The following is a 12,605-nucleotide window of genomic DNA, read 5'->3' on the forward strand; positions in this document are numbered from 1 at the left end:
TTTTATTAACAGAACACAACCACAACATGCGTCCAATCCATTAATTCTTAAAAACACAGATTTGTTTGAAAGTCAGTGTTAAGTACATGTCCAGACTGCACCAAAGTTGTGTTATTTATTTTCCAATTCTCTTTAGTCATACTGTGATGGGGGACGAGATAGGATTTTTTTAAAGCGATAATTCACTAACCTACATTCCTTTTTAGAAAGAGAAAAGACAGACAAGTCGTGGGTAAGCCAATCCTGCAAAAGCCATCAACGCTGTGCCACATTCTTCTCAGTCTAAGAGGAAAAGTGATGTTTCATTCCCACTTTCCAGGCTTTCCGACAGTATTAGGTCTCGGAAAAGGCTGAGCAGAAATGAGGTAGCCGTGTGCAGTTTTGGATTCCCTGTCCCATGATGCATGGAGTGAATAGACTCATTCAGTCAGTTCTTTCAGCTTCATCATGCTGGCAAAAACAATCACAAACCTGCACCTGTGACTCAAAACTATGTACACAAATGAACAAAATATTGACTTGTAGGGTCAGATTTTATTTGTGTGAAACCTTCCCGTGAGTGTCCATTCACAGAGGTCAGAGGTTACTGTGACACACTGTTGGCAGCTGTTGCCATCCATGAAACCACTCAGCTGCTCCTACTCATCTCTGATTCTAAGAAAGAAAATGTTCATGCAGCCACTTTCTTTATCTTGCCCAAATATCCAGTTTCTACTGAAAGCATGTTTAATGAAGGAAGCCGGACGCATAAATATGCAGCTTCACATTCAGGATATAAAGCAGATGTTAAGACTGAATTTGACGGAATGAACACAGTTTTGTCTTAACTACATTTACAATGGACTTGCACTTTGCAGTTTTCCAAAGTTTCATGCAAGATTAAAGTTTGCCGAAGCATAAATCAAAACCCTCAAAGCTGGTGTCAAGTTATCTTCAAATGCAAAAACAGAACAGAAGCATACACTGTTCAAACAGTAATATTTATCAAAAGTTGAAACAGCATACCCCTTATCATTTGAAGCTCCCATCATTTTGCTGAATGGAAAGTTGAGCTTACATGAACCCACCGTGTCTAGTTACTGTTAGAATAAACAGGGTGCCTTCATTTTCCTTGCTCTTCTCTTACATCTTTCCAACATAATTTCGCTCATAGTTTTTCAAGTCCTTATTATGATTTGGATGTAAGAAAATCTGTAAAACTACCAAGGCTTACTGTGGCCACAACAATAAGAGAGGATTACTGTATTTAAGGCCTCTGTGGAATTTCAATTAATCTGCAGAATTAGGGGAAATGAAGATGGAAGAAATCATACTGTGACAGACAAAAACAGAAAAGATTTTTCTTTTTTTTCTCCTTTAAACAAGCCAAGTAATGCAGAATTATCCTCTTCTGGACAAGAGCCCCCTATACAGAGGGCAGAATGAGATACTACAGTACAGAAGTGCCTTTGGAGGGCTATCTCTCGATTCTCCTGACTGACGATTGACAGAGGGGACGATAATCAACATCGGCTGATGGCTTCCTGAGACATAACACCTCTATTTAAACATCTGTAAAACTGCTCAGGGTCACTTTTTTAGCTTTTACTTTTGCACAGTTCCTTGTCAGACATTATTTTACTAATTCCTAGATGAATTGGGCTGCTATACTCTGGTTTTCACTGAAAATAATGTGGTTCTCTTTAGGCGAGGCGAGTTTATTTGTACAGCACAATTCAACAACAGGGTGATTCAAAGTTCTTTACAGAAAATAAGAAGCATAATTCAACATTTAAAAAACAAAAGAGAAAGGAAAAAGAAAGAACATTGGATAAAATTTATTAAAACGTGATCACATTTAATAATTTAAGCTTACATATTTGACTAGGTCTCTACAAACAGGAGAAAACCTGTTACAGTAAAAGTAACACGGTAGCCATGATCATGCATAAGAGGTTAAATGTCCCAAAATGACTTGATGTGCATTAAAAAGAAAGAAAGAAAGAAAAAAAATTTCCTGTGTTTTATTCATAAGATGCAGAATTTGAGTGGACGTTTGAGGCAGGAGCAGTCAGCAAGCCTGACAGCTAAGGAAGGAAAAGGAGGACTTGGACAAAGTGCATACATAGTTCAGCCCAAATGTCAGCAATGCCACTGTTTTCAATTAAGACATGGCACACAGGGAGCAGAGAAGGGGAAACATCATGGAGGAAGATGCTTTGGAACATGTGGATGTGGCAAAGCTAGTCTGTATTTATCCCAGACTGTGCAAGCAACAGGAATGGGCAGTACTCTGGACGGTACAGTAAACTGCACCAACATGAGCAAATTACCTTACAATGTAAATTTTGATAAAGATTTGTGTCATGCAATATGGAAGACGTTCTACAAAGAATTTGTCACTGCTCTTACTTTAGTGGGCTTGAGTGACATCAAAGACTATAGTGATCATTTAAAGAAAATAAATAGGTGCAGCCAGAATGACACAGTGCTGTGGAAGTACGGAGGCAAATCAAATGAACCTATGTTTAAATAAAACGAGAGGATGAACACAAGGTTGACTTGTTTGACATGACTCAGATAATGAGAGATCCCCCTGCAGGTTTGACATGGACACTGTCTAAACACCATTATAAATTTCCTAACAGCTAGAAAAATAATTGTGTAACACAACTCTGTTTCCATGCTGTGCATAAATGTTTGTGTAGTCTCTTGTGTACTTAATGGGGGATTCCAGCTATAAAAATACATGTGTAATACCTTACCTCCTGCTGTGGTTTGTCGAGCAAATCTTGGTCAACAATGGACAAGAAAACCCGCGCCCTCTGGTCTCATCCAAAGAGTTCATCACTACCCACAGAAACACTGACACATCAGGAAGTGATTCAAGAAGAAAAACCTCCTAGCAACAGTTTAGTTCGAACCAAATAATGATGAAAAATGTGAGATATCTTCGATTAGACTTGTTTTTAATAAGAAAGATGTCACGTGCAGACATTAAGCTGCACTTAAGCAATTATTAGTTGCCTAAAATTGAGAAGCTTTTACCAAAATAACAGACACACACAAACAACCTTAGCGTAAAATGGTGTGTTTATATCTCCACATCTTTTTTTTATGCTAATTTTGCCCTGCACACAATGAAAATGACACAAAACAAAAAGCCACAAGACGTTTGTGGTAACAAGCAGAGGCCAAACACTTGGCCCAGAGCTGAGCACCTCCTACAAATAGTTAGAATCGGATCCTCCATGCTTCTCGAAAACGTGAAAAAAACTGTCCATTTTTTCAGGAACTAATGTCCACAGCCCTGTTTCCTTGGTTACCGCAGTCGTCCGATCTGAACACCCATACCCACACACAGGTGCACACAACTTCACCTGACAGAGCAACAGAGTGACAATACCTGAGAACAAATAAGGATATAACATATATGGGAGGTGATTCGAAGTCATTCTACACGACTACACACAGTTTTAGTGTGTGTAAAGTGTGTGAGAGAGTGAGATGAGTCATGTATGTCTTATTTTAATCAAAGTTTAAGTTACTCAAGAACAGACAGACAGAGAAAATATACTTTTTTTCTTTTGTAGAGGGGGCAAGTCACTTCTTTTGAGTTGGTTGCTTGTTTTTCTCGTAAGATCTGGCAACACTAATGCTAATCTGGTCAGATTTATATTCTCACCCACCAGCAGATGACGAATTAACAGCCTGCTGGCAGCTAGGAAGGACCAGGCTAGTTGCAGTTTCTAGTCAGGGACTAGCAGTGCACCACTTTGCAAGAATCAAAAAGTGATTTATGAGATTTGACGACCAGAGCAGCTACGGTTGTAATCTTAGCAGCAGAGACTGCGAGTTGCTGTGACTGCTAGTCACCTTCTACAGAGTGCAGCTAGGCTGGCCTTTCCAAGCTGCATTAAAATGAGAATCTAGCTTGCCCTAAGATTTGTTTTTTTAAACAGTTCCTTACAACATAAGCAAATTAGCTCTGAAGTCCCATCCTACGAGTAGTCAGGATTGGTTTCTCCAATGTAAACCTACATGGTGTTTGACCTCACCATATCTAAGACTATATATTGGTGCCTTGTTGGTTCAAACTGGAAATCACTGATTTTGTTCACAAACTTTTACCAGATGGGTAAGCAAGCAACTCCAACCAAGACACTAAGGTGTGTAAAAGACCTGACTGTAACATGAATGTATCAAAATGGACATGTCATCTTATTAAACTATTTGACAAAATGCTAGTAAATGATTGCCTAATGGGATGCCATAAAGATACATAGCAACATCAGCATTTATTTAGAGCAATTTTTTTAGCAATCCTATGAATCTACAATATGTCCAATACTAGCAAACAGTCTCCCATTAGCTCAGTTTTTGTCTCACTTTTAAAACTTCTGAATGAGACACATTTTCTTTAATTTTTTTATACTTTGTCAGTTCCCTGTTTGCTGTTGTGCTGCTTGAGTACGGTTAAATACATATAACCAGCTACACTTAACAGTGGTAATCTCTTCGACCAGGGTTTCTCAATCCTGGTCCTCGGGACACCCTGCCTTACATGTTTACAATATTTCCAACTCCAGCACACCTGATTCAGATTGATTTGACTACTTTCCAAGTTCTTTGTAAGCATGTTAATGAGCCATTTATTTCAGTCAGGTGTGTTAAAGTGTGGAAATATCAAAAACATGCAGGGCTGGGGGTCCTGAGGACCAGGATCGAGAAAACTGCTTTAGACCCTGGATATTCATCTGCTTTATACATTAGGATAAACAGTCATTTCTGCTGCATTTTTCATTGTCCTTTGGGAGAGTTTAATGTTACTTTAATAATGCAAAGGTTAAGCAACTCATTTCTAAAAGAGTAAGTCATAAACTGACTCAGCTTTATGTCAGCCCTAGGATACTATAAGAACGACAGTTAACTTACCGTCAAGGGGGGAAAAAAATGGCAGAGGCCTCACAAAAACACTGTCATTTCTAAATTTGGACTTGCTAGAGTCCCTCGACCCTCCCATTGTGTGACACCAGCTTCCTGTGATCCCTCTTGACCCTGTTGGCCTCTGACCTATCAGTGACTCACTCTAACATCTCCCCCAAATGAACTCTCTCACACACACCTCCCTGTTGAAACAAACTTTACACTTTTCTGAATGAAGGAAATTGGTTTATAGAGACGTAGTTTTAATAAAGACACTTCTCAGTTTGTCTTTTCTCAAAACAGTTTAGGTAGCTGGTCTATAATCAGGTTGTATTTTTGGTTTATACTTTTTAGGAGCACATCATTGCTAATGAACTGCATCCCAGAATTAATCTCTCAATCAGTGCAGACTGTCATATAAATGCCATCTTATTTCTCATATATTTGTAAATAAATTGTGTGCCCCTTAAATGTGGGCTTGATGTTTGATACTGTAAAGGTCTTATGCACTTCAGAGCTGACTGAATTGATCTAAGATCTGCAAACATCAGTTTATTTTTCAGTCTCAACCCAAGGTGGAAAACAAATTTTAGTCACCAGTTTGGTGTCACAAAATATGGTCACAATCTCCCCTTTTATTCCCGAGTTATGGTGTTAAAGACTTTTTACTGTGCTCAGCATAATACCCAGTTAAGGCATTCTCTCAGCCTTAAGGAATTCCAGAAAGCTATTTCCATGCTGTCATATGCCCATGGTATGGTCAGGCCTGGTGTCTCATTGTCTCATGCTGTAATATAACGTAGTCATTTTGTGGGGTTTCCTGACCACATACACACCAAATATGTACAGTAGAGTACAGCAGGGGACCCTGCGTCTGAGCAGCGAGCGCTGTGGTTGCATTTGGCCCGCCTGAGTGGTAAGTAACTGACCGTTCATCATATTTTATTACAGGGGGAGTCCCATTGTGAGTAGGATCATGGGTCGGGGCCATGTTTGTGTTTCCTCCTCTGATGTCTTAACTCCACATCAGATGACAGACATGCCAAAATCGGAAACCAATAAGCATCTGTTAAATTGTTCAGCAAAGTAGAGGACTAAAGGCTTTGGCGAAACCTTGACCAAGTCTAGATATCTTTTCCTATTAATGTGGGAAGGTGGAGACTAGAACAATAAACAATATCTAATTGTACTGATTGTTTTCAGATCGTTAGCTTTGAGCTCATTTCCAACCTTTCAGGCTAATGCTAATATAATACCAGCCTGATAAGAAGATTATCTCTGACAACCATTGGCCATTTCTTGGTCTACTCAACTTTTCAAGGCTTTCAAAAGTAGATAGATACCAAAGGTAAATGGGCTTGTATGTTATTGGGTCCACTGTTCGACAAGCAGGATCCTAAAACAAGACCACATGTATGATACCGAATTATTTGGTTGAGGCAGAAATTGGGTAAAGAATTCTCTTGGCAACAAAAATGATATAGCCTACATAAAAGTGTACTCCAACTTTTAACTGCTTTACTAAGCTTTTGGTCCACACAGGCAGGCCAAAAATGACCAATCCACATCCTGTTATAACATTTATCAGCAACTTATCCTTTTGTTTAATTTGTACCATTTTATTATAAGCGTGCTGCTTTTCACTACCAACTCATTATGTATTTGGTCAGGAATGTTTAATGTCATGCTTGATGTCCCCCTTTAGTGTATTTTTGAATGTGGGTATTAGAAATCTTAATCAGCATCTTGTTGAAGATGTTCAGTTAAAAACAAAATGTTTGTTTTCAGTTTAGTTAGGTTTAGGAACTAAACAGCTGAGTTAGATTTAGGAAAATATTTTAATATGGATTAAATATATCCTTGGACAACATAATCCATACATAAGAAAAGCTGATGTGGAAGCTGTAAAATGCAATTCCACCAATGACTACTACTAGTACTACTATTGGTACTAATCTCCACTCTAGCTTTAATATGAATGTGCTAAATTTAAGTTATTAGCAACTATTTTTGCAGTATATTTGTAAGTATGTAACATTCAAAACTTACACATTCAAGCCCATATGAATAATCTAGGAAGCACATAAGCTTCAATCCTCAAGCAAGCTAAAGAATGAATGAATGACAAAATAAAAGTCTGAAGTGACAAAAAAAAAAACACTAAATCAGAGCAATAAAGGTAATTTTCTGTTGTTTGAGAGATATTATGTTAAAAAATTAAAATGAAAAACATCCACAGTGAATAAACAAGTGTGAAAATTCTAATATGATCTTATTTAGGCAAATCCGTTAAGTCTTATAACAAACTTACTAATTACCATATTACAAGCAGAGCTGCAGTCAGTATGTCAATACTTTTGAGATACTAAATATGTAAAAATAAACCCATCACTACTATTATAAGATTCCAACTCCCCCTGAGAAGTAGTCAGATTTATGCAAAAATGAAACATGTTTGCCTGCTGTGACACGGCTTCCTGTCTTTTCCACAGCACAGAGCTGCACAGCGTGGGTCAACCTGTCTGTCCCACTTAACTGGAACGTCACGTCGGCTGTGCAACAGGGACCGAGTGAGTCAGGCCTGAACGTTCTCCCCCAGTGTTTGTCGCTCCCAGGAGTGCTCTTTTCTTTCTTAAAAAAAGTTTTGATTCTTCCGGTGTCTCTTTCACGGCTTGTCAGTAGGATGAAAAGTATTTCCTCTGAGTCACCAGCTCTGTTCTCTTTTGTCAAATCAAAATCAGACAGGGCTTAAAAACCTCTGCTGCACAATGGCAGCTGGCCGGCTTTGATTCAAGCCTTTTTCTATAATTGGACTTTTTCAGATGATAGAACTGTGCCCTGCATTATGCTTACAGTATGTTGGCCTACTTTGGTGACATAATTTCTAGAGGTTCTTATTTTACATTTTTTTTTATATTTTTTTTACCAGTTTAATGTTTCAAATGACAGTGACAAGCAGTGAGAGACACACATAACCAAACCCATAACCCATTTCTGACAGGGAAGTTAAAATAGAGCATGTAGTTTTGCATATTAATGGCCAAAACACAGAACTTGTTGCTGGGCTCCAGGATCTTACTTTATTCATTTTACTGTCAGAGCTATCCTGTGAGGACATCTCCAGCCAAAGACACACACTAATCCCGCACACAGATGGCATCTCTCATCAGTCAACTCCTAACTCAAAAGGCAAAATTATACTTTATGTACTTGTAAAATCTCACAAATCACTTTTTGATTCTTGCCACACTCCAAGAAATAATGAGAGAAAGTGGTGCACTTAACTTTTCCTTTATAATAACAACCATTTCCATCATTCTCATAGTTAATGTGCTGTGTTCAATTTTCTGAATTGAAACACAAACAAGAGAATGAAGTTAGCATGTTGCCTTGATCCAGATTACAGTGAGTATAAACAGACTTGTAGCCCTAACAGAAAGACAGTACAAGTTCAAGGTAATTTTTTATCACACAAGTGTTTATGGGACAACTCTACAAGGACCAAACAAGAGAAGGAAACTCGACAAACAATGAAAACATTTACAATAGCCAACAAATATACAATCACTGTAATGGGTTTCTGGGGCTAGAGTCAAAGGCAGCTGTAAATAATTTCCACCATGTTAGGCTAGCATATCAGTTTGCTTTTATATTTCAATTTATACTAAACATTGTGCTGATATTGACTGTAATGTTACGACTTTTGTAGGTGCCTGCTATAAAATTGTTATATAAAAATTGGAGCCAAGCGTGGTGCTTGAATTAATCTGATGTTCAACCTGTCCAGAAAAAGAAGAAGAGCAACAAAAGACTAATTCGGGCAAACACCAGAAGTAGACCCTCCACCACTGCTGAGGTGGCATTTCTGTGCATGTCAGAGATAAGAATTTAGGAATATTCATACACACACATTCATTCGCTGACATCTAGGAAGGTGAAGTGTCTTGCCCAATGACTCAGTGACAGATTAACTGGGAGAGCCAATCTTGTGGTCACTGGACAACCCATTCTACCGCCTGAGTCACTACCGCCCCAATGCTGGTTAACGAACTATGAGACAAGAAGCTGTGGTGTTGCTGAGAGTAAATGACTAACTTGGGAAAGATTATGAAATGTAACGCTATTTGCTCTATACAGTGCAGCCTAAGCTAGTTATAACTAGGTCAAATATCTGACAAAACAGAAAATTAACAGCTTTTGCAAAAGTTTGAAACTATTTCTTTACTATCTTTTGATAAGTTATTAGAACGAGATTTGCGTTTTTATATTCCAGTATAGATTGTCAGTCATTAAAAGCAGTTTTTGTCAGATCAGTCACAGTTTACATTCATGTCTGATGTCTGACTAATATGGAAAAAAAATCTCCTGGTAACATACACATATCAATAAATGTAGACCACTGTCTTAAGCTGTCAAGTCCAGATATCCATGCTGCTGTCCGTGTCAGCAGATATGTAATTAGGATTTGCCACCTCAGTAATGGCGGCGCCACAAGAGAGAGAAACACACAAAACAGTCGCTGGATTAGTTTATATAAAAATACTGTCCAACAGCATTTTGTAAAATTGTCATAAAACATGTAATTCTCAGCTTTAACTGCTGTAAAAGTCAGTACTGACAGTCTGAATTGGTGTGGCACTGGAGTTACAGACATTACTTCATTGCAAGAGACCAGTTGTCTTAAGTCTGGACCAGTACCTTCATCAGTACCACATTAACTTCAGCTTACCTTCTTTATTTACCTTCTTTGATTAGGTTTAAGTGATATCAATTCATTTTCAGGTTTAGACATTAAAAAGTAAATGTTAAGTCTAGGCTATTTAAAAAAGCAGTTAGGTTTGAGCTAAAGAAAGTAATTAGTTCGGGTTTAGACATTAATTTGAGGTTTAGGTATTAAAAAGTAGTTGCTGATTCATTAAAATTAATAATTTAATACAACTTTAAAAAGGGTTGTTAGGTTTAAGTATTAAAAAGAAATGAACGAGCTTGAGGTTTTGAAGAGTAATTAAATTAAGGAGTAAGAAATAATTAATTAGCCACTGAAAATGATTGTTTGGTCTGGGCATTAAAAAGTAATCACTTACTACAGCTATGCTTATTTTCACTTTTTCCATTAATTATTTTTTCATTTTAAACTATTTTATTAACATGTTAATAACATTTTTAAACACCATTTAATTAACATGTTCAGCCCCAAAACATTATTTTTCCCCATCTGGACTTGATGATTTTAAAACTTACAAACACCACTTCTTTTCCCTCCATTTAGCAAAAATGGAAACAAAATAATGGGTATATCAAAAGAAACACAACACCTGTCCATCCCATCCCAGTTTCATACTCAGATAATTTTTTTTGTACTATCAAATTCCAACCATCATATCACCAGTTTTATTTGGTTTATCAATTTCAAACAATAACAGTGTTTCAAATCTGCACTGTCCAGTGAAGCTGACAGCAGCGCTCTATCTGACCTACTTTTCTTTGTTACGACACTGTCATGCAATCTGATGCATGCCGCCTCTGCTCTCTTAGACGTGCACAGTATTAGAACTAACAACATTATAAATACAAACTAATTTATTTAAAAATATATCTGGTTACTTAAAATCCATGTTAAAAATTGACCAGCTAGTTAGTAAGTGGAGAAACTGTTACCAGTTAGCCTGATGAGAAGGATGCTCCTATTTCAAATTCACTCCAGCCACCTGGATCAATCAGTATTAGCCTCATATTTGACTTTCATAATATTTTTCTTTTTGAATTTTTCTTAGTGTACCACGTGAACCACAGTTTGAGAACTACTGGTCTGGGCATTAAAATGTAACTGGGAGGGTTGAGCGGTTGAAGAATAACAGATTAAATGTGGGTGTAAGAAGTAACTGTTCAGGCAGAGAGAATAATTCTTAAGTTTGGACAATAAAAACTAATAATTGGGTTTGGATATTCAATGGTAATTGGTAGGTAAATGTTAAAATGCAATTGATTAAATACAGTTGATTACTTTGCTTTCGGCTTAGGAAAACACGATGGCTTCCTTCTATCTTACTTGGTGATGAGTCATGAAGAATAAAGAAATTCATAAAGAAGTTTATTGAAAATGACTTATAGCATTGCTTTGACAGCTAGACGTTGCAAAAGAGGCACAATTTGTATTCATCAGAATAAATAAAACTATGTAATGTTTTAATTAGACTAAGAGACCAGGACCAGGATATGAACCATACCTGCATCTATTTTTGTGTATCATGTGTTTGAGATAATTTCCTTTTTAAAGCAATGTTGCCATTTTAGGCTTGTTCTTTGTCTGATTCAGGCTGTTACTTTGTTATCTATCTTTCTATGTGAGGAATCCAGGGTTGTTCTACTCTCTATGTATGAATGAAGTCATATGTTATGTTGCCCCAAGTGAATCACTCCATTGACTTCCTGTAAGTTCTTGTCTTCACTTCATTTGGGTGTAGAAAATGTAAACTCAGAGGCCACACATTCAGATCCACTGTCTAACAAAGGGATGTCATGAACACTAAGTCATGACGCTGAGTGAAGGCTGGAAGCTGAAATAATATGTGAGCGGCTGTTATCAAACAGCAGCTGCCATGTGTCTCGCAGCTGTAGCAAGCTGGTCTGCACCATCAGCAGCAGCTCAGATAAAACATGGCAGTGATGTTAAATTTCCACAGATGGTTAATGTCCTGTGTTTTATCTTTTGGTCAGGGTATTTTGATACATCACACCTAAATGAACCACCGAACAAACATTGAGCTTCTCAGAGGGAGAAGGAGAAACACAGTGGATGTTGAGCTCTTTATATAACTCAAGAGTAAAGTGTAAAACAATATCTTGTTTATTATTTTATCATCAACATTATTATTATCTATAATTATCAGTATATAATAATGAAGAAAATCATTGTCAACTACTGTATTGTTTATAAAAAACAACATTTTCAGCATATTTTTAAGCAGAAAATACAGCCTCTATCTGGCCTTGCAGCCTCTTTAAGTAAGATAACTGTTAATGAAGGCGCATTAAGGGTCAGAGGTCCCCAACCTGATTATTTCTAGTTGCTTATATAACCATGAGTTTAAACGCCAACTCTTAACATAGCTCTCTCAGCCCCTCAGCAGATAAGCCTTTGCGGTGATAACATAGCTCAGCTCAGGGCCATTAACACAGTCAGTTTAGAGACAAAGAAAAAGAGTTTCATTGTCTGATTTGACAGGCTGTGCTTCAAGAGAAATATAAGTGAGGTCTATTTAGAGTAAAATTAGGTTTTAGCCAAGACAGTCACAAGTAGTTTTTCTGTTTTACGCTCTGACAATTGAATAATTTAAAAATGTTACTTGACTTTGCAATGATTAAGTGTTGATAATAAAGAGAATGTCAGGAGAAAGGAAAGATGACTGAGACTCCTGAATGAGAAGGGAGCAAAAACAAAAACGGACAGGATCCAGTCTTCATTGTAATGTTTTAAAGTGGGCAAGAGTAACAGTTTTCCAGGACTTCTGAAGGTTTTTCAAAGGGTTTTCCTCTAAGCACAGTTCTTATATGGTTCTTATATTCTTATATATATATATATATATATGACCTGAAATTTTATTTATTTATTTATTTATTTATTTGTGAGCAGCTTGATACTGACCCGTAAATCATTGAAGCATAAAAAATGCACCTAATTCAGGGATGAATCAGTGTTT

General features: G+C 37.2%; 1 protein-coding gene across 3 annotated transcripts in view; it reads right to left on the minus strand.

Moving 5' to 3' along the window:
* Positions 1-12,605, minus strand: part of LOC121634788 (synapsin-3-like) — a 132,489-nt gene that overhangs the window by 39,891 nt on the left and 79,993 nt on the right. The gene's annotated exons all lie outside the window — the stretch shown is intronic.

Source organism: Melanotaenia boesemani, chromosome 23 (assembly GCF_017639745.1).
Source record: "Melanotaenia boesemani isolate fMelBoe1 chromosome 23, fMelBoe1.pri, whole genome shotgun sequence".
Classification (NCBI taxonomy): domain Eukaryota; kingdom Metazoa; phylum Chordata; class Actinopteri; order Atheriniformes; family Melanotaeniidae; genus Melanotaenia; species Melanotaenia boesemani.